General features: G+C 39.2%; 1 protein-coding gene across 3 annotated transcripts in view; it reads right to left on the minus strand.

Annotated features, from left to right (window-relative positions):
* Window positions 1–19,991, minus strand: part of GNG2 (G protein subunit gamma 2) — a 114,616-nt gene that overhangs the window by 81,015 nt on the left and 13,610 nt on the right. For 2 of the 3 annotated variants that reach the window (XM_023222590.2, XM_023222591.2), the window contains exon 2: window positions 15,997–16,037. The gene's annotated coding sequence lies outside the window, so the exon portion shown is untranslated. Of the gene's footprint in view, window positions 1–8,028; window positions 8,065–15,996; window positions 16,038–19,991 lie in introns of all 3 variants that reach the window. The other variant, XM_023222592.2, reaches the window with a different exon arrangement.

The following is a 19,991-nucleotide window of genomic DNA, read 5'->3' on the forward strand; positions in this document are numbered from 1 at the left end:
AACTCTCATACTGCTAATGAAGAATAAATTGGTATAACCACTAATGGTCAACCTACTAAAGTGAACATTTGCAATGTTCTATGCCTTAGCAACTGAACTCCAAAGTATATGTCCTAGAAAAACTCCTGGATGTGAACCAGGATACATGAACAGAATGCACACAGCAGCGTCGCACATCAGAGCAAAAAGCTGGACACAACCCAAATGCCCAATGTGTGTAGAATGAATAAAGTGTGTGATATTTCACACAGTGGAAGAATGGTACACTAATTAATGCTAGATAGCAGTAAAAAATGGGTAAACTACAGCTATGCACATCCACCTAGATGAAACTTAAAACATAATGTTGGTTAAAAATCCAAGCCAAAGAAGAAGCATGATGTCATTTATTTAAAGTTCTAAAACAGGCAAACTAAACTATATATGCAGGGAAGTGATAAATAAAATGTCCAGATTATAGCTTTCTGGGAAGGAGGAAAAAGGAGGATGGAATTGGAGAGAAGCATACAGGAGTTTTTAAAGATGGTACTTAAAAGATGGGGAATATATGTGGGTTTGTTTTACTAACAGTCTTTAATATATATATGTATATACACGTATGCATTCTTTTGATGTATTTTACATATACACACATACATACACATATAGACACAGAAAGAATGTCCTTAGGTCTATGTCTAACTTTCATAGCTTCATGCCTATGAAGCTACGAAAGACCAGAATATGCAACCCCCAAATGGGAAGGAATGTTCATCTGGAGGTTACCAAGAAGTAGACGCAAGAAAGTTCTTTACCTCCTTCTATTTGCCTTAAAGTAGGACACAGATTATTAAAGACAAAAGGTATCCCGCCCTGCACTCCCCTCCTTCTGTACCGGGGAGAACAAAGGCTAATTACTGGGGACAACTTTAGACACTTATTGGCCTGGAGATGATATGAGAGGAATCTACATGAACAAGGATTACTAACTTGCTTTTATCTGCCATTTATTTGCCTTCCCCACAGTTGGCCCAGTTAAAGACTCAAAGTTCTTTTCCATCATCTTGTCACTTCTCTAAAGAATGTACTGTTCTTTGCTGAAGATGCTCTATAAACTGGAATTCAAAGCCATCTCTTTAGTAACTACTCAATCTTTGTGTGTCTCTCATGTGTACTATGTGTATATGAAATAAACATGTTAATAAACTTGTTTGTTTTTTGCTTTTTAATCTGTCTTTTGTTACAGGGGGTAATTCCAACTAAGAACTTATAAATATTGAAGAAAAACTTACTGTATTGAATTTATCTTATTGAAGATGGGCTTCTTATTGAAGAAGCCACTTAACCATCTTCCAGGTGTACTTTGTGTTGTAGATTCTTAATACATAACGGAATGAATATATTTCTAGAGTAATACTCAAAGGAACATTGCTGGGAGCCATATTCTTCCAGTGCCAGAGTAAAATAGAAAGTTATGGAATTTTTTGTTGTATGCCAGAGCTGGAAAGAATATAACAGAAAACCCAAGCTAAACACACACTGTGACATAAATGTTTCCAAGTCACCTTGGGAAAATAATTTACCAAGTTATAGCAAAAAGCAAAGGTAACATTTCTGAGTAGAGTTACATTGGTTTTACTTTTACCCTGGGTTAATAATACCTTTCTTTCACTTTAAGATCTAAACTAAATGACACCCAAACTCCAACCTTGGCTAGTAACATTTTTGAGGGCAGGTGAAAAAAATGCCTTTTCTCAACCACAAATCTCATGTACTCAGGAAACAATGATTTGTTGGGAATAGACCAGGTGGAGCTCTATTTCCAGATATTACAATGTTGGTCCTGATTCACAGCAGTTGAGCGGCTAAAAGCATTCTAAATAAGGCAGTGTTTCACCAGGTGAAGGAAGACAATTAGAAAGGGAGGAAGTCTGTCCTTATTCCCATCCTCCACAGCTGCCTGAAACCAAAGTTGTACCCATGACTAAATCACTACTCATTTTGATCTCCCGGTTTCTTTTCCTTTCCAAGGATTATTTTGAGTACTTGGACTTCTATTTTACTCACTCAGTTGTATCTACTGTGGTTAGGAGTTTGATAAATAATCAGATTTAGCTAAGATGCTTTACTGACAGGATATCCTGTATCTCGTTAACTAAGTAAGGCTAGAGGAAAGAGTGATTAGACAATCTGAATGCGTGTTATTTTTAAAAAGTAAAGGAAAAGACAAAAAAGCCAAAGTAGGTACAGGGCTTTATTATCTCCAATAAACCAAAACAGTACGGCACTGAACTACCTTGTATCTGCAAACACAATTTATCTGCAGATGTCACATTTTTATTTTCTAATGCAACAAAGTTCTACATTGTGCTCAACACCTGGAAATATAGGTGCAGTACAACCAATGAGTTAAAAAGCTTTAAGTTTTCCCTTTGGCAAACAAAAAAAAAGGAGGGAGGGAGGGAATTAAATTAATGGCTTCCCTTGAATGTTTATTTTTCCCAAAGTTTTTCAGACTGCTTTTATAAAATAGCGGCTTTACTGAGATACAATGAAATACCATAAAGTTCACTTCGAAGGTATACAATTCAGTGTTTTTAGTATAGTCACAGATTAGACTGTGAATTCTGTACCCAACACCACGATCAAATATCAGAATATTTTCATCATCCCCAAAAAGCAAACCCAATGACTGGGCGTGGTAGCTCACTTTGTGAGGCCGAGGCAGGCAGATCACCTGAGGTCAGGAGTTCGAGATCAGCCTGGCCAACATGGTGAAACCCCATCTCTACCAAAAATACAAAAATTAGCCCGGCGTGGTGGCACACACCTGTAGTCCCAGCTACTTGGGAGGCTGAGGCAGGAGAATTGCTTGAACTTGGGAGGCAGAAGTTGCAGTGAGCAGAGATCGCTCCAATGCCCTCCAGCCTAGGCAACAGAGCGAGACTCTGTCTCAAACAAACAAACAAACAAAACAAAACAAAACAAAACAAAACAAAAAAGAGCAAACCTATACCCATTAGCAGTCACCTTCCCTTCCCCTCTTCCCTCCCCCCTCTCCCCTAGCCTGAAACCACTAATCTACCTCCTGTCTCTATGGATTTGTCTATTCTGGATATTTCAGTGCCTGGGATCATATAATATGTAGCCTGTTGTGTCTGGTTTCTTTCACCTAGCACAGTGTGTTCAGGGTTCATCCACACTGTAGCATGTATCAGTACCTTGTTCCTTTTTATGGCTGAATAATCCATTGTATGGATACACTACATTTGTGGTGTTTCCTCCAGGTTGCTTGTTTATGATAAGAAACAAAAGCAAGCCTAGGAAGCAGAAAGAACCAGATTCCAGCTGTGTACCCAACCTAAACCAGGGATTAACAAACACAATTACTATTATATCCGCATTTATACCCAATTGTTGTAAACTGCCCTACTCCTGGAGGATGTTAATGAGATGTTAGCTGTGGTAACATGGAATTCTAAAACTTTCTCTTACACTCTTAATGAGAAGAAAGAAAATGGAATTTTAAAAAATTGAGGCTGAGATAGGAAGATTACTTGAGCCCAGGAATTCAAGACCAGCCCAGGTAACATAATGAGACCCCATCTCTTCAAAAACATTTAAAAATTAGCCAAGCGTGGTGGTGTGCACCTGTGGTCCTAGCTACTGGAGAGGCTGAGGTGGCAGGTTCACTGGAGCCCAGGAGGTCGAGGCTATGATCATGCCACTGCACTCCAGCCTGGGTGACAAAGCGAGTCCTTGTCTCAAAACAACAAAAACAAACAAAACCATAATTGAGTAATCACCACTAATAGGTAAGCAGATAAACATTGTGGTTTACCAGTACAATAGAATACTACCCAAGAATAAAAAGAATAAATAGTTGATGCATACAGCATGGATGTATCTCAGTGTAATTATACTGAGAGGGAGATAGAAGGGAGAGATGATCATGGAGCATGAGAAAACTTTTGAATGAATATGTTCATCTTGTTTGTGATGATGGTCTCATGGGTGTATGCAATCAAAATTCATCAAATCATACCCTTTGAATGTGTGTTATTTATTGTATATCAACTATACATACATAAAGCTGTTAAGAAATAATTTTTTAAAGGAGCATAGGCATATTCATCAAATTACATATATCAAATATGTGCATTTTTTTAAAATCTCAATTATACTTGCAAATGGTTGTTTTCAACAAGTGTATACATCCTAAAGAGGCATTTGCATGACTACTGTGTGGAAAACACTGCCTTAATTTTGCATATATAATTTCAATTAATTTTACAGCAAGTCAAGTTATTCTCATTTTTCATACTAGGAAACTTAAGGTTGAGAAAGTTCAGTAACTTGCCAAGGTGGTCACAGTCAGTGCTACGCTAACTTCAGTTAGTTTTAACTCCACCGCCCCAGCTCTTTCCTCTACACCACACTGCCTCTCACTGACCCAACCCTTCCCAGCACTTCCCAAGTCAGGGAATTTTCCCATTCACAGAGGAGGTTTGTGCTTTAGGATAGCATTCCACATTTGTTTTGTCCATCATTTTGTGCTGACACAAATACTTCCCCAACGAATTTATCTGAGATTCAGTGGATTTATTCATTTTCAGTGGATCAGAGTGGTTAATCTAGATTAGATCAAGGCAAGTAATCCTGGTCCCTGGCTCAAAGAAATGAAAATAATTCATCTGAGATTCAAAGCAAGCTGGACAACACCAAAAACTGGCCACTCAATCCACTAGCCAGGCATGGCATTTCTTTGGGATAACAGTCATTTCCTTTGATGTTGGGAGGCCCAAGAAGGTGGCTATCTAAAGGTGCTCTGAGGTGTCCAGCTACTTTTTGTAGCAAACTTAAACTGTAAGTTGAGGTTGCCATCTGTCTGTGAATAGGGAAAACATAGGGTGGTTTTCTCTCTCTGTGTAGCTCCTCCAGATCATCTTTCACCACACATACAACTGAACTCTGTCCAAATGCTACTATTGTAGCTGGGTCCATTTGAACATGAGCTATGACCTTGACTAAGTAAAATTAATAAAAACGTGAAAGCTGGCTAAAACAATTTCTTTTTCTAAGTTATCTACACTTTTTGGAAATGCTGCCATTTCCTTCATGCAAGACTTCCACGATGAAGGTTAACTGTGCTGTGTATCTTCCATTTGCCCCTCCAAATCCATTCTCCATCCACCTGGTTAATGCCCCAGGAAACTAAACTGCATGAAGCCAGTAGCAGACTTCCTTGCTCTTTGCCTCCCAGTTGGGTTTGGCCAATGAGGAGCATGAGCAGGCAATCAGAATAAGTGGAAGAATCAGTTCAGGCTACTTGTTTCCTGGGTTCTCTGCCTGCAGGATCATTATAATCTGGCTATATTCCTTTCCTGGAGGCCACAGCTCCACTAAGGAGGTCCTTTCCTCACTGTCCTCATACCTCAGGCCAAAGGATAACACAGGAGCCCTGGGAAACTGCATTCTCCCTTGCAGTTTTCCTATACTCTGCCCTCATCCTTGGAAATACTCTTTTTACTAAGTGCTCTTGAAATTAACCAGTTTGAGGATGCCAACTGTTTCCAATACAGCTGACGTTTCCTGAGGGCTGAGTATGCCCTATTCAGAATATGAACTTATTCAAAGTTCTCAGTTTATATGAAAACACTGACATTCATGGGGTTAATAACAAGCCCAGGCAAAGATAAACAATGGCTAGATGAGGTGTAGAGTGGTCAGACAGCATCAATTCAGCCTCACACCAATGCTCATTGGCAATTGTGTAAGGTGAAGGCATAGTCACACAGACTTATGAGAACAGTGAAGGTGGTAGCTACATTTCACAGATTTTAAAATGTGAGGAAAGCAAAACATTTTCGGGTTGATATGTCATGCTTCTTCATGCTTATAAATTATATTTCCACAGTGACATCAACTTTTTTGCATATGGTATTCCACTTCGATTGAAGCTTTAAGCCATTTTTTGGTTGTAATTATCAAATATAAAGAAAGAGACACTTGCTACAATAAAAACTGCCTAAATGGCAAATCTAAGATTTCAGAGAGGTACCATCTGTTTTTCCTCATTGAGAGGTATTATCATATATAGTGAAAAATGCTATAAAAGTGAAGTGATGCTTTTTGTGTCATGAATAAGTTATAATCTCAAGTAGATTTTGATTACTTAGAGCTTATAGCAAAGACATAAGTCCATTAAGGAAAAGATGGATCTTGATCCTATCTGACCCCAAAACAAATAACTTCCTATCTCCAGAATCACCTCAACTATATCATTCCCATGAAGTATATCTAAAATAACTGCTTTAAGATTTATTTTCCTTGATTTTTCTTTAATGAAGCCAAAATGTTATTAATATTTACATGAATCTGTAAAGGTCTTTTAAGTAAAAAGGCTAAAATGTTGAAATATTAATAGTGACATTTTGTTTATTTTTTGTTTGGGGTGTGCGTGTGTGTGTGTGTGTGTGTGTGTGTGTGTGTGTGTGTGTGTGTATGTTATAGAACAGGGTGGGGGATAGAAAAGAGAAACCCATTGAATAAATCTAGGCCAGAAAGGTAAAAGCTCTATCTTTGTATTCCTTATGGGTATTGATTAGAACTTAAAAGAGTACTTGAAAGAAGGTCTCAAAAGAAGATCTGGAGGACCCCGGCAGGACCCTGACATCAACTTTTTTGCATATGGTATTCCATATGCAAAAAACTCTTTCATTTAACTCTGCATAATATCAGATGGTTCTTAGAAAGCACTCACTTATTTTCCAAATAAGTGGTAATTTCGCTCTTTCAACTTTTCCTAACTCAGTGTGACATATCATTGAATAATACCATCTTATATGTGTGTCATATTTTACAATTTATACAGTGTATTCCTATTCATTATCTCAATTGATATTTACGTATTTCAGGTAGAGTCAGGGTGAATATTACAACCTCCATATTACAGATGAGGAAACTAAGGCCTGGAGGTATAAGTCAAAACTCTTTTAATCACAACTTGAATTAGCTTGGGCAAAACATGGGAATGTATTGGCTCATGTGGACTGGATTCATGGACTGCAATTATGACTGAGCTCTCTCCTTCTTTCCTTTCTCTCTCTCTGACTCTCTCTGCTTCCCCTCTGTGCACTGGACCTGATTCTTTCCACAGACTGAAACACAACTTTATGGGATTCTTACTGCCTTGGGACCAGAAAGGATGGGACCTCTCCTCTCAACTTGAGTTGGAAAATTCTAGAGGAAGAACCTCCTGGCCCCTGCTGATGGCAGGCCCACCCTCTGAACTAACCACTGTGGTCTGGGGATGAAATACTGTGGCTTCCTCAGCATGGGTCAAGTCTCCTCCCCTGTGGTCAGTGTTACCTAAACAGCCTAACAAAATCGGAACAGAATAGCCACTGAGGAGACTAGGAGGAGAGAAGCAGCCACCTTAATTTGTTTCTACTGCCTTAAATAACTTGTCCGGGGCTGAATCAAAACAACTGCCCAGATTTTCAGTCTGCATCCATCTCCTTCACTTCACAGCCTTTTCCTGCAGAAGCCACAGAGGTGTAACTGCGCTTCTCTCTTCCTCACAGTTACCACGTGGTCTGGGTCAAGACTAGTTGGAAAAGACTCGATTCTGTCTTGATTCTGTCACTTTTCAGCTGTGTGACCCTAAGCACATTACTTAACCTCTGGGAACCACAGCTTCCTCCTCTGTAAAATAAACAGTTCCTGCATTGCAGGGTCATCTAAAGGATAAAAGGAGATAATATACCCCAGATGACTTTGAAAATCATAAAAGAACTACATTAAGGTTTATTACTTAAGTTCCACATGTAAATGTTAACAGAGGCTAAAACTACACATTAACATGCTTCAGCTGTAGTTCTCACTACCACCAGCCCTCTCTGTTAGCATCACTTTGGTTCTGACATTTTTTTTTCTTTCAGTTTTAAAAGGCACATTTTAAAAAGACGCATAGTAGTGTCTCAAAATGTAAAATTTAGCTTAGAAGGAAAGCTTATGAACAGATGGTTCAATGGCACTTATACTCACCTTTTTGATACCGATTAACCAGGAGATGAAAAATCTCTGTAAGAGACACAAGAAACTCTCAACAGTGGTTGCCTCTAGGGACTGAGGCTAAAAGTTGGTGGAAAGAAACACTTTTATTTTTCATTTATGCCTGTCTCTACTACTTGAATTTTTAAAATCTTTCACATATATTCTTTTTTTTCTGCATGAATTCCTTTCATAATAAAAAAAAAACTGAAAATAAAATCATAATTGCCACAAAAAAGGATCATATACCAGTTATAGTATACGGTATATAGTATATGCCCGTTATAGTATACAGTATATAGCAGTCATAGTATATAAATGATATAGTGCCTGGTACAGAAAAAGCTTTCAATAAGTTCGTGCTTATTGATCTAGATATTCCTAGTTACCACCTAATCAGCTAAAATAAAATCTAGTTTTAACACCAAACATGAAACTTCCTTTTTAAATTCTCAATTATAAACACAGTACATGTGGCTACCTTTCAATGCTGTTACTGCTCTTCTTATAAGCTGACTTCCTTATTAACATTGGACAATGCTGGGCTTCTAGGAACCATACCATTTTACAGCTGCGGGTTTGCATGCTATTTCTAAGAAATTAAAGGTTACATGGCAGCATATGCCAAAGCTAACAGAGAGATTTAAATAGTATTTTTTTAAAATGATGTAAATGGCTAGGAAGTTTGAATGCTATGCACTGGTTAAGTGCTATACTGGTTGCCTAGTTACATCTCTGTAGAAAGGTTAAAATGGTTGCCTCTAAATCTAAAAGAAATTTAAAGTCCTAAAGTTTCATGATTAAGCTAAGGATTGCTTGCGCACCCCTCTGCAGTCACGCCTTGAAACAAATCCCCATCAAGTAATGGTGCTTGGGAATGTCTTAAGGAGATTTTTAATAAAAAGTATTTATATATATGAAATTTGTTACCTTGCTCTCATTTCATTAATGTTATTACATCTGGACTCTCCTTTTTTCTTTTTTTGAGACAGAGTCTCGCTCTGTTGCCCAGGCTGGAGTGCAGTGGTGCGATCTCGGCTCCCTGCAAGCTCCGCCTCCCGGGTTCATGCCATTCTCCTGCCTCAGCCTCCTGAGTAGCTGGGACTACAGGCACACGCCACCATGTCTGGCTAATTTTTTTGTATTTTTAGTAGAGACGGGGTTTCACCGTGTTAGCTAGGATAGTCTTGATCTCCTGACCTCGTGATCTGCCCGCCTGGACCTCCCAAATGGACTCTCCCTTTTATAACTACGAATTGCAGTCTGCTACTATAGGCTATTAAAACACTTTCCAGCCTAGCTGGTGCAAATTCTATCCCACGATAGGTGGAAGAAATCCAGTATTTTAAATTTTTAAACTTAAAAGCAATTTTTTACTGTGACCAGCTCTGCAAAGTATAGGCCAGTCTACAACATAGTAACAAAAACTACACAAACTAGTATCTTAACTCTCAGAGATGTTCCTCTTTTACCTCTCAAGGGTTTCCTAATTAGTTCTACCTTGCAGACACGATTACATCCAAATATCTGCTCCCAGCAATGGAACAGAATAGAACAACTTTGGTATAGAAATTTAATATGAGTGTATTAAAACGGATTCACACTTCTTCCAGAATTTGAAGGTAGGAGGAAACAGTCTTTTTCTTTTTTCCTCTTGACGTTCAGTCGGCATTTTGTTTTGAATTGAGGTAAAATTCACATATAAAATTACCATCAGCCATTGTAAAGTGTACAATTCAATGGCAGTTAGTACATTCACGGTGTTGTGCAGCTATCACTGCTATCTAGTTCTGAGACATTCCATCACCCTGGAAGGAAGCCCTGTACCCAGATAAATAGTTATTTTGATCCTTATTTACATTTACTCTCTAATTTCTCCTTGAAAAACAATAAAAGAACCTAAGTTTAAATTACAGCATAAGAACTTGATGTGTTTTCATTTCTTCTGAAACTTGTTGATTCACAAAAATCAGTAAAGATTTGAAGCTGAAATGAGGCTAATCCTAGCAAAATGAAACCAGGATTGAAAGTCCTGAAAGGAAGAAACCCAAAAAGAGATTGAGGAAAAAAATCAAAATAATTCACAATTCTGTCCAGGCCCCATCCTTGCCAGAAAGCCAGATTCTACTTCAATGACTGATAGTGCTGGATCTTTTTTGGAAAGAAGAAAAAAAAAAAAAAGAATTGAAATATGCTTTGGATCTACCAAGTAGGAAATTTTGGAAGACAGGAAACGATTAAATACATTTTTAAAAAAAGAAGTCTTCCAGCTCCTAAAAGTCAAATGCCTATTCTAGGGAAGCTAATTTATTGTTCTTTCAAGTACGATTACAGCTCTCTTTGCTTAGTCCTAATGATTTAGAGAACAAAATTCTCCAAAGAAAAGCCACAGAAATGTGAGGGATGAGGCCCCAGGACCTTCAGTTTTCATGGTTTCTCAGTGTGGCTTTGCTATGGATGATGTGGGCAGAGTACTGCAGAAGTAGTGTGGAAAGGCCCAGCAAGCGTCTTTACCCAGATGCAGCAACTTTACATGGGGGTAAGTGGCTCATGCTCCACCGCTGGGAGGTCAGGAAGCACCATGTTCTTAGAACCAAGTAAGACTCCAAGACATGATCCACTCCAGTCCCCTCCCCCTGGGCATTCAAGATAGTCTTCCTAATACTTACCTCTTCTTGAACAGTCTATGCTCTCTCTTAGCGGGGAAAAGTTCAATTTTGCTCTATGAAAGGCAGGATTAAAGCTAAGAGAGCTCTGCGCTGCATTGGCAAACTTGGGTTTTATAACTTCCATGCAGGCTGACATGCTGAAAAAGATTCAGCGAGGTCCTGTGGTCACCTCAGTAACAAAGCTTTTAAAGCTTCCATCATCAGAGGCAACGTGCAGAAGCCTGCTGGTAACACAGGAAAACTGAAAGGGCAGCTAGGGCTTGTGACTACAAACGTGGCTGCTGCTTCTCAGTTCTGAATCTTAGGGGCTTTTTTGGTCTTTTTAAGCTGGTCTGAACAAACATGCATATATAGATATAGATTTTCCAAAAGAGTTAGATTAACCCCTGTTTTCAACCCAAATATTATGGGATATGGTCATTATCTGGTTCACTCAAAATTTATATTTTAACAATGCATCAATGTGACAGCTACTTTCTATTAGAGTCATTTTGTTAGGCATCTGGAATGACCAACTGTCCTGATTTGCCCCGGATTCTCCCAGTTTTAGCACCGATAGTCCTGTGTCCCAGGAAAGCCCTGTCTTGGCAAATAAGGGCAGTTTGTTGCCCTGCTGCTAGCTCTAGGTTTGGACTTCAGGTCTGTATTGCTGAAGTGTCTAAAAGTGGATTTTAAGAGGCCTTGCTACAAAAAAAAAAAAAAAAAAAGCTGAAAATTTTTAAATCTTCACCATAAATTTCCAGCCACATTCTACTCAAAAGATGATTAAAACAAACAAACAAACAAACAAACAAAAAAACCCAGTGATCTATCTCATACGCTAGGCAAGAAATGGTTTCTTACTTTGTGGGGATGACTTAATGTATGGAGGAAATTATACCATACCTAGAAATTGGCTATAATAAATACCACTCCAGTGAGGTTCTGTATTATTCCGTTATTTTTTCCTCCAATTTCCACATTTTAAAGCCTAATAAATAATACATAAAATGACAGGCAGACATAACAGCATAAAATAAAAACCTCACATTTCTTTGGTTCTATTCAAGACCTTGTAACCTGTACAGTGTAGGCAAACCCTCCAGAGTTGGAGAAATGATGAAAGCAGCATACTCTCTAGGGCTCACACCTATAGTACCCAAAAGTCTGGCCAAGAAAGGAACCATTGGACTTCAACCTGTCCCCTTGATCCAATGCCAGATACTTCAGGACAACCAAAAGGCTTCAGTACCTGGACCTGCAAAGTGAGAACTGTAGAACCAAGATGAGAATTGGCTTCATCAATGTTGAGAATGTTAACGTTTTAATCCTATACACTTAGACATTAGATGGTCTGCTATCTGAAGCATTTCCACCGTTCTGAAGAATTAGTCTCTTTGACTTGGTAGTAGGCAGAATAATAGGTCCCAAATATGTTCAGTCCTAATCCCAGGAACCTGTAAATACATATCCTTACAGATAAAGGGACTTCAAAGATATGATTAAATAGAGGCCCTGGTGATGAGGAGATTAGCCTGGCTTATCCAGGTATGTTCAATCTTTTTTTTTTTTTTTTTTTGAGACGGAGTCTTGCTCTGTCGCCCAGGCTGGAGTACAGTGGCTGGATCTCAGCTCACTGCAACCTCCGCCTCCCGGGTTCATGCCATTCTCCTGCCTCAGCCTCCCAAGTAGCTGGGACCACAGGCGCCGGCCACCTCGCCCGGCTAATTTTTTGTATTTTTAGTAGAGACGGGGTTTCACCGTGTTAGCCAGGATGGTCTCGACCTCCTGACCTCATGATCCGCCCGTCTCGGCCTCCCAAAGTGCTGGGATTACAGGCTTGAGCCACCGCGCCCGGCCGTTATGTTCAATCTTATCACAAGCGTCCTTAAAAAATCAGAGAACCTTTCCTGGCTAAAAATTAAGAAGATGTGACTATGGTAGAAGGACACATAGAGAGGCAATGCTACTGGCTTTGAAGATGGAGGAAGCTCTAGAGGCTGTAAAAGGCAAGGAAATAAATCCAACCCAGAGAGCCTTCAGAAAGAAACACAGTCCTATTGATACTTTGCTTTTAGCCTGGTGAAATCCCTATAGAATCTAACCTACAGAATGGTAAGATAATACATTTGTGTTGTTCTAAGCCACTAGGTTTGTAATAATTTGTTGCAGCAGTCATAGAAAACTAATACATCTTTTATCACAGTTGCTGTTCAATAATGCCTGGGTAGTATTTTGCTTCTAACCTCAATATTTGACCATTACCTCATGTTTAATTTGCTTCCATGTATATACTTTGAAAACCAAATTTAGGACTAGACCAAATATTCTGAAAATTCCCCTGACAGTACAGAATGATAATTCCTTTTACTTGTCTACTTTGTTTAGCTTCTTGCCTTTGTTAGCACAGAGACTACTTACATCAGGAACTACTGAGTATAACTGAAACCACTGATTTTGTATGAAGGAAAAATGCTTTTAGGTGAGTGGAAAATGCCAAATAACCTCTTTAAAGCTGTGTGCAAAGACACTGCAGTTCACCATGTTCACAATGTCTCCCTAGAGTGCGCTGGATGTCACAATGACTGGAAGATGCCACAGCCTTTTGTGAACCAAGGACAGGGATACCAAAGAGGATAATGAAGAATTGTCCCATTGGACGTGCCAGCAAACTCCATTGACAAACTCTGCTTGGATTGATTTGAAAAAGTTAAGCATACTTAGTACCATGACAGAAATCAACTCAAAGAACATCAGATACTTATAAAAGAGTCATTATTAGTAGCATTTGATAGAATATGGGACGCCTCAGCCCTCACCTAAAAGACATTAGGTACTTAAATCCAAAAGAACTTGACTATAGGGTAGCAAAAGCGATACATGGTCTTAAAAGCACACATGCACAAAGGGTTTTCTTCCAATCAGCTCTAGAGCAGAGATTCTCAACCCTGGCTGCACGTTAGGGTCACCTGGGGAGCTTTAAGAAACACCTATAGATGTTCAGGCCCCAACCATGGAGATTCTGATTCAGCTGGTCTGGGTAGGGCCTGGAATTAGGGTTTCTAGATGCTCCCCTGGAGGCTCCAACATGCAGCCAGGACTGAGAACCACTGCTCTGTCCATAGGGAGCAGCCTCCTGCACATACTCACGTGAATGTGGCTGCTCCACAGATTTGAATCAGTTCTTCCCTTCCTGTTTTGTAGTACAGTTATCACCACCCATTCATTGTTCCAAAAAAAGAAATCTGGGAATTATTCTAGACGTCTTCCTTTCCTTTACTTCTCACCTTTAATCAACAATTTCCTCAGTTCTCCCAAATCCAGCCCAACATTTCCAGACCCAAGACCTCCACTCGTCTCCCTTCCATTAGTCTCTCTCCACTTCTCTGCTGCCTAAGGAATTATCCTGTAAAACAAAATTCTGATTGTGGGCCCTTTTCTGCCTCCCCACTCAGCAGAGAAAATTCAAACTCTGGAGCCTGCCCCTTAGGGTCCCTCCTAGGCTTCACCAGCCTTCTTCTCTAGCCTTATCTCCTCAGTTGGCTACTTTCTGGCCACACTCTGGCCACCCTAAATTTCGAAAGCTTCCTGGAATAAGTCATGCCCTCTGGGGCCTCTGTGTACACTTACACATGATTTCTTATTCTTGGAATGCCCTTCCCTACTTCTCTGACTGAAGACACCTCATGGATAGCTCAAAGACCCCTTTCCCTTCAAGCTTCTTCCCCTCCCCATCTTGGTTCTCTCCTCCAGCAGCATCCACCACACCCTGCTCCCACCTTACTCAGCTGGACACAAGCACCTCCTTCTTTACATACTTTTCTCCTCTGTGAGACTGAACAACTCTGGGCCAAGGCCTGTGTATTTTTCATGTTCATATTCCCAGTATCTGGCATGAGTTCTTTTGTCCATTCATTCAACAGTTTTATTAAATATATAACAAGTGCCAGACACCTTGCTAGATGCTGGAGGCAAATGGTTAGGAAGTTATTTGCTATTCTGGCACTCGTAGAGCTTGTATTCTTGAAAGGGAGGCAGATGGCTGGATGAGTGTTTGTGGTAAAACAGGAAGGTCCATCAGAGGATTGGGAGCTTTGTTTTGTTTTATGCTTGCATGTTTCCAATATATTCAAAAGTGAAGAAATGTCAAAAACAGGTTTCAAAAATTATGGCATATTCTGAATGTTTACATTTGACTGAGTTGTATGATGAAGGCCATTGTTTCATTGTCAGGACATCTCTGACAGATCACCTCATTTGGAGATATCTAAAGTCCAAATTTGCAAACCTTATAAACATGAGTTGAGGAAAATTGATCCTCTTATCCTAAGGAAGGTCTGATACCTAGTCAACATGAAATAAATACCTGCTGAATGCATAAATGGATGGATGATTAGCTCCAGTAAAGCAAGTCAGGTTATGAGTAGGTTTTATTTTTTATTAGCATTTGCTGTATTCCCTAAACGGTTATGTAAATAAACAATTAAAAGCCCAACAATTCAACAAGTGCCCATAATCCAATGAGGAAAGAAGAGAAGTAGGTAGAGGTATAAATGAAACAATTCCAGCCACGAGTTGACAACTGTTGAAATTCGGTGATGGAGATGTAGGGATTCATTATATTATTCTCTCTACTTTGGTATATGCTTGGCATTTTTCATAATGAAATTACATTTTAAAATGTGGCGGGGGGGGGGATCCAAGTCATTGACTACAGGAAACTGTGTATCTGGGAGTAGGCAAACACATTATCACCTGTCTAGGATTATGGTTACCTTTCAAGTCTACAACAAGATTCAAATGCTATAGCTACTTCCAAAAGCTAAGTAAGCTTCTTCAAGATGAAACACCTACAGCATTAGATTGACATTTTGTTATTGTTGTTGCTGCTGCTGCTGGAAAAGCCCTTACAATGTTTACAACCATCTGTTAAGAACAGGGTTTACTTTTCTCTGACTTCATCTGCCTCATCTGAGGTTTTATCTTGCACAGGGTATGCCCTCAATGTCTGCCACCTATTAATGATGTTTGTGCCATAGGGATACATTCTGTTAAGGCAGCAGCCTCAAAGGCTCTCCAACTCAGGTTTTTAGAAGAAAATGACAAAAGTCTGGATGAAAATCAATTTTAAATATCATTAAAACAGCCATTTTTTCTTTAAATCCTGAAGTCATGTCACTATTGATAAGGACTCTGTGACTGTTTCTTTCAATAAAATATCACGTTTTCATCGATAGACCACTTAACATTTTTTTTCCTCTTTAAGTTCTGGTTAAATTCGGGATTCTAGAAGAAAATATTTCAGAATTCTTACCTCTTCAGTTCCTAAAGCCTGAGGCTCACTGGCAGATCTGGCTGTTGAGAAAGCAGAGAGAAAAATGAATTTTTTAAAAGGAAAAATAACGTGATACACAAGAGCTGGATGAGCAGAATGAATGAAGTTTCTGACACGGGGGTTGGTGGTAATGGCAGTATAGTTATAAGGGCAGGAGGTCTCACGGGTTTACATTTCAGAGCCTAGAAATGAACCTTTTATTAACTCTTTTCCTTTTAAGAAATAGATTTGTGAAATTGGAGTTCCTTTCTTTGTGAAATCCCCTAGCGTGCGAGAAAACACGAAAACACAAAGCCCACTTAGGAAACTAGACGAAGCAGAGTTCCTGGTGGGAGAGGCTGTATACCAATGGAATGAATAAGAACAATCTTTCCCTCTGACCTAACCTAATTTGCTCCGAGCAGGACCTAAGTAGCAGAGACCAACACAGTCTTGCTCCAGGTATTAGGGACAGAGTTTGAGTGTATACAGTTTGTGTGTATCTGGCCCTTTAAGAGGGTGGAGAGGACATGTTGGTGGTTATAAGAGTATCTTTGGCACCCAAAGCTTCAAAAGGCTGTTTAGAAGTAGAAGACACCTATGCCCTTAGCCACGAATGACCTCTGTGGCTATCGAGCAGAGGTGGCCTACTTTTGTCCAGTGCCGATTGTGGATCCTACGGGAGAAATTTCCTGCGTAGATGAGCTTCTTTATTCCTGAAAAGCTTTAGAGCGCTCAGCTCAAAGGGAATTGCTAAAGCCTCAAGGAACACTTTCCCATTCCTATTTTGCTGTGTCTGAGAACAAAGAGATATCTCACATCTAGAATATTATGAATGAGGGTGGAACTCAGATTCACAAGGGGTTCTAGGACCAAACGAACATCAGTATTTCCAGAGGCCTCACATGACTTGAAACTGGCATGTGTGCTACAATGTCAACCCAACCAATTATATTCCCAGACTACCGTAGGGGCCATACATTTTTAAATGGGCTAAAGTTATTAGAAAACCATTATCTCATGATTAATGACAACAAAAAGGAAAAAAAAAAAAAAAAAAAGCCAAGGGCTAAAAACAACTTATTTTCAGAGAATGAACCCTAGAGTAACAAAGACTAGGTGGGACATGCAAAATAAGCCTGTTCAAGGGGGTTCTGGACCGGCACTCATTTGTTATTGGTGATAGTGGAAGCTGGCACAACTTCCCTCGACAGCCATCTGGTCCTGTTTATCAAGAGACCCAAATATGCTCTCAGTCATTGTTTTAGTGATGCCACTCCATGACTTTAACCAAAACAAACCCAAAATGTGGACAAAGAAGAATTATCAAGGTGTTAGAAATAGCCTAAATATCAATAATTCAACCTATTAAGTAAAACAGAAACTCTACATGATAAAGTTTTAAAACAACAAATACAAGAAATTTAAATGGGCCAAGTGCAGTGGCTCACGTCTATAATCCCAGCACTTTGGGAAGCCAAGGAGGGAGGAACACTTGTGTCCGGGAGTTTGAGACCAGCCTGGGCAACATAGCGAGACATGTTCTCTACAAAAAAAGTCAAAAGTTAGCCAGGTGTGTTGACGCACACCTGTGGTCCTAGCTACTTGGAAGGCTGAGGTGGGAGGATAGCTTGAGCCCAGGAGAGTGAGGCTGTAGTGAGCCATAATCATGCTACTGTACTCTAGTCTGGGTGACAGAGAGAGATGCTGTCTCAAAAAAGAAAAAAAGCTTTAAATGATGAAAACATGCATTTTATATTCTCTTTTTACTTAACTTTATTTTAAAATTAATAAATACTGTTACTTTAAAAAGTAACTTAAAATAAGTTTACTTTATTATAAAGTGAAAAGAATATAAAATGTATTTTTGTCATTTAAATTTTAAAGTAAAAATATAAAATATTACATAGTGTGAACTCAACAATTTTCTAATATACATATTTACATATATTAATTTTTTGAATATATATTTTCTGTCAATATATTTTTCTTATATATGTACTAACATATATATTATATACATACATACATAATATATGTTGTATTATATAACACATTTTCTAGTATAATTATACACAGTATCTTTCTAATAATAAAGACTAGAAGAAAATACATCAAAATATAAACAATGTGTTTCCTCTGTTCAATAGAATAACCAAAGTGGCAGAAATTGCTAGATATACCCCAACATCTGCTCTTGTCTTCTTCCATGGTTTTAATAGAATTCTAAGCTAAGCATCTACATATCAATAATAGTTACCTTCCCCAACCTCCCTTGCTGCTAGGTATGTGGCCATGTGACAAAATTCAATGGTACAGCATCAAAAGTGGTATATGTAACTGCTGGGTCAGAGCCTCCCCTTCTAACTTCTTCCATACTGCCCGTGATAGCAGAGCCTTTATGGTAAGCCACATTAGACGATGAAAGTGAGAGAAACCTCATAGGAATGATAGAACAACAGGATAGAAGGAGCCTGGGTTCCTGCATGATCTTGTGGAGCACAGCTACCTTGCCAGTCCTGGGTCATCCACATCTGGATTGTCACATTAAAAAGAAGTAACTTCTAACTTATGTTAGCCACTGTGAACTCAGGCCTCTGTTACATGTAGTTCAACTAACAATTTAATTAATAGATGGGGCAATTTTCATTTTTTCTTTCAAATTTTCAATAATTTCCACATTTTTCAAAAATCAGTATGAATTACTTTGCTGATCCAAAAAAAAACTAAGTTTTGTTTACTAATGTTAAGAAAATTAAACATAGAATAAAATTTGGGCAACATGTGCCTTCTTTCCACATAGGAGAGGAAAAACGAAATCTATAGTTTAAGAAGTTCTGCTTTAAAATCTGATTGAGGCATACTCTAAGCAGTAAAACTTTAGTCAATGCATTATAATTATTCATTACAGAGGATACCCAGACTTTTTTTTTTTTTGAGACAGGGTCTTGCTCTCCCAGGCTGGAATGCAGTGGTGTGAATGTGGCTCACTGCAGCCTCAACTTCCTGGGCTCAAGCAATCCTCCTGCATTAGCCTCTCAAGTAGTAGCTGGGACCACAGGTGTACACCACAATGTCCAGCTAATTTTTTTTTTTATTTTCTATAGAGACAGGTGTTTTTCTACATTGCCCAAGCTGGTCTCAAACTCAGGGGTCAAGCAATCCTCCTGCCTTAGCCTCCCAAAGTGCTGAGATTACAGGCATGAGCCAATACACCCAGCCAGACTTTTTTTTCTTCTTTTTTTTTTGAGATGAAGTTTCACTCTGTCACCCAGGCTGGAGTGCAGTGGTGTGATCTCAGCTCACTGCAACCTCTTCCTCCCAGGTTCGCGCCATTCTCCTGCCTCAGTCTCCCAAGCAGCTGGAACTTTAGGCGCCCACCACCACGTCCGGCTAATTTTTTGTATTTTTAGTAGAGACAGGGTTTCACAGTGTTAGCCAGTATGGTCTTGATCTCCTGACCTCGTGATCCACCCCACCTCAGCCTCCCAAAGTGCTGGGATTTCAGGTGTGAGCCACAGTACCTGGCCCCAGACTTCTTAAAGTGAATTTAGAAACAGTCTTCAAAACTGATTTGTGTGTACACTCATACCTTTAATTTAAGGGTGCTGTTGGTTCTTCACATGAAATCATACTGGATTTCTCCTACAGTAATTCCACTGGCCCAAGAATTTGGTTGACTGTCCATCAACCAAGTGTATGCTTTGATTTTATTTTCCCTTGGAGTAGTAATAGATTTGGCAGAGCTCACATAACCTTCTGGGTCTCCTTTGTGTCCCACAGGTCTGCATTATAAGATCACTGCCCAAGATAAAGGAGTCATACCTAGTCCATAAAATACAGAAAAGATATCTTGCCTACTTGGGAATCAGATCTGAAACAATGGCCTCATTAAAACCACCTCTAACCATATATTAGAATAATATGCTGAGATCATTTAAACCTGCAATAATGTTCATCAGCAGCATTTGGTGCCTTTTAGAGGATCATTAAAA

Source organism: Piliocolobus tephrosceles, chromosome 6 (genome assembly GCF_002776525.5).
Source record: "Piliocolobus tephrosceles isolate RC106 chromosome 6, ASM277652v3, whole genome shotgun sequence".
Lineage (NCBI taxonomy): Eukaryota > Metazoa > Chordata > Mammalia > Primates > Cercopithecidae > Piliocolobus > Piliocolobus tephrosceles.